Source organism: Mastomys coucha, unplaced genomic scaffold, assembly GCF_008632895.1.
Source record: "Mastomys coucha isolate ucsf_1 unplaced genomic scaffold, UCSF_Mcou_1 pScaffold23, whole genome shotgun sequence".
NCBI classification, from domain to species: Eukaryota; Metazoa; Chordata; class Mammalia; order Rodentia; family Muridae; genus Mastomys; species Mastomys coucha.
This window is the reverse complement of record NW_022196906.1, coordinates 115,661,207-115,664,586: the sequence shown is the minus strand read 5'-3', so window position 1 is coordinate 115,664,586 and position 3,380 is coordinate 115,661,207. Positions and strand designations below refer to the sequence as shown.

Sequence of the window (3,380 nt, the reverse complement as noted above, 5' to 3'; positions counted from 1 at the left end):
GTGTTTCACACACAACAGGATTATAAGCAGGCCAGCAATCTAGGCCTTTGTCACTGACACTCATGGTACCCAGACCACAGGGGATATATCTCTCTAATAATCTCTTTTGAGGTCAGTCACAATATCCTCTCTTCATCTGTGGATCTCATATGCCAAGGGTCAGTGTGTGTGAAGCCCCAGCTCCACAGGTCACTAGGATCTCCTCAACAGACTGAGGATGCATAGCACCCAGTCTCAGGCCAGATTTGAGCAAATAAACAAACACCACACACTGGGTGTACATTGGCGGGACTCCAGTGCATATCCCAGAATACCTCGGGAGATGACCAACTATCAGGAATGCTAGTTCCTTCCAGGCAGGGAGCCTCTTTGGACAGCTATCCAGGCAACCGATGAGATAGACAGGAAGAGGGAAGACAATGGGGAAAGCCATATGTTAGATTCTGAACAAATTAGGCAACATGTTGGGAGTGTCAGTGGGGATTTAAAAAATTATTTATTCCATTTTATGTAATTATATCACCTACATGCATATGTAACACATGCATGCAGGGTGCTCACAGAGGTGAAAGGAGAGCATCAGATCCCCTGAAACTGGAGTTGCAGAACTGTGAGTGTCATGTGTATGCTGGGAAAGGCCATCTCTCCAGCCCTGATTTGTGATGGCTGGAATAAAAAGTGTCCCCTGTGGGCTCCTGTCCCCAAGGTGGTGGGGCTGCTCAGGGAGTAAAGGGGCTTGTTTTGTCTTGTATTTTCAGGCCATTGCTGGAAGTCTTAGCAGGTTAACCAGGAGCTGAAGCAGAAACCACAGAGGAGCTCTGTTTACTGGTTTGTTCTGCTAGGTTTGTTCAGATACACCGTTTATATGCTTTGGCCACTAGCCTAGGGTAGTTACCGCCCGCCCACAGTGGGCTGGCCACTGCTACATCAATTAACAATTTATGTGTGGCCTCACACATTGTGACCCCCCTACAGCTGAGGAATGATTATGTCAGACCCCGCCTTGCCACATATAGCTAGGCCTCTCTGCCCACCTCCTGCTAATAGCCACGCCTCTCTACAAGTTCCTGTTACACCGGAAGTCCCGCCTCCAGAGACTGAAGATGAAGCTGCTGATTGGGCCAAGTTGCTGATGGACTTGGGGGAGGGGTTTTGCCTTATCTACCTGTTTGCTTGTAACAAAGAGAATTCAATTAATGATGGCGGACTGAAAGCATACCATGTGTTGGTCTAATTTTTCAAACCCCTTCCCGCATTTCCGGTACCCTTAATTTTTCAGGCCCTGATTCCCATTCCAGAAAACCCATTCATACATGTGGCTGCAGGCAGCTACAACACATAAGTCCACAGGGCAATCCAATGGAAGCAGTCCTCCAGTTGAGGTTCCCTTTTCCCAGGAGACTCAGTTGTCAATTGAAGCTAACTATGCCATCATAAAAAATAAACAGGATCCCTTTTGAGAGATGGATTGTAATCTTCACAAGCCAATGAGCATTTCATCCTAATGAAGCTAAATCCTTTAGTAGCAAGAATAAGTCATTAGAGACAAGGTTTTTTAACCTCTTAAGAACATCTCACTCCTAAAGGCCATGGGTCATTTCTGCATTGCTTGGGGGAAGTGAGGGTGACTTATCAACATTGTACCTGACAGTTTTGCCTTTTGTAAGCAGAAAGCACAGAAGTATTCTCATCAAAGGTTGAATCTAGAACACAGATTCTAGAACATAGAATCTAGAGCACAGGAAGCTAGAACACAGATCTGGGTTCAGGGACGGTGGTGGCTGAGCCATTAAGAGCACAGGTGCTCTTCCAGAGGATCCAGGTTCAATTCTGAGCACTCACATGGTAGCTCACAACCATCTGTAACTCCAGTCCCAAGGCATTTGACTTCTTCTGGTATCCTAGGGCATCAGACACAAATGTGGTGCACAGACCCACACGTGCAAACAAAACACCTCAACACATTAAATAAATACTTTAAAAAATCTGGGTACCCAAGAGGTCAGTAAGCCTTTCCCTGAGCTGTTCTAAATGCTTCAGTTAGTGAGTCTTGGAACTTAAGATAGTGTGTTTCACACACAACAGGATTATAAGCAGATTAAGCCTTTATGGAATGAGCTATTGCTATAAACAGTCTTCAAATATATGTGCGTATGCTTGTGTGTGTGTATATATATGTATTGCAATATATTGCAATTGTATATATATGCATATATATACAATATGTATACATATACTCTGTTTATATATATCGTACATAAATAATTTCACTAGCAAGAAGTCCTGAGCATGGCTAGGCAGTTGTCTCAGGGATAAAGTCCCGAGGGAGAGGACTCGAGTTTGGGTCTCTATCAGCACCTTAAAGCCAGGCATGATGTGTGCATGCTCATGACCCTAGTGTGTGTGTGTGGGGGGACCTACATGGCTAGGGAGGTTCCAGGGATTCTCCTGTTTCTGCCTTCCTCTTCATTGTAGTGGAACTGCAGGCACGTGCCAAGTCCCACTTCTGGAGATGCTGGAGATCTGAGCACAGGTGCTCACACTTGAGCAGCAAACACTTCACTCGCTGAGCCATCTCCCTAGGCTCCCGGTACAGTTTTCATCGTATCTGCTGTCCCCTTGGTTACATAAAGCTCTGGTATATATAAATACAGCAAAGATAGATATGTTTGTCATTCCCAATTCTGTTTGATGATTTTTCCCTCGTTTATTCTTGATTGAACTTGTCACGGCTTCTTTTATTTTGTGTTCTTCCAAAAAGAAAGAGAGAGAGAGAGAGAGAGAGAGAGAGAGAGAGAGAGGAGAAAGGAGTCTGGGAACATAACTTCCAGCTTGCTGAGTAGTCTGTGCAAAGCCCCAGACTCAGTCAACCCCAGCACTCAAGAAAGGTGGCAGGAGGGAAGAGTAGGAAGATATATTTACATGGCTCTTGGTTCTGTGTCACCCACGCCCTCTTGATATTCATTTATTTACTTCTGGGATTCTTTTGAAGTTCCCTTTTAGAATTTTCATTTGAAAGCTCGGTTCATGTAATAAGTGCAAACCCTAGTAAGCATGTTAAGGGATGTCATTCATTTATGGTCCATCCATTGACCTGCCTCCTAGAGCCGCAGACAGAGGGCTGTCTCACAGTTTGATTTTTTTTTTTCTTTGTTAATTGGGAGATGTCGGAAGGACTGTTTCTATCCTGAGGGAATACGCAGTTCCGGGCATGGCGAATTTTATTTCTTCATCATTTTCTCCCCATGAGGTTTTCCATCAATCAAGTTTGAAATCTAAAATTCTCCCTCTCCCTCTCCCTCTCCCCCCTCCCCCTCCCCCTCTCTCTCCCCCTCTCCCTTCTCCTTTCCCTCCCCTTCCCCCTTCCCCTCTTCCTCCCT

General features: G+C 45.2%; 1 long non-coding RNA gene across 1 annotated transcript; it reads right to left on the bottom strand.

The window, feature by feature from the left end:
• Nucleotides 1-477: 477 nt before the first annotated feature.
• LOC116073865 lies at nucleotides 478-1,682 on the bottom strand. Its single transcript, XR_004111951.1, has 2 exons — nucleotides 1,645-1,682; nucleotides 478-793 (listed from the first exon to the last, which is right to left on the bottom strand). It is a non-coding gene; the product is annotated as an uncharacterized LOC116073865 (long non-coding RNA).
• Between the last annotated feature and the right edge of the window lie 1,698 nt (nucleotides 1,683-3,380).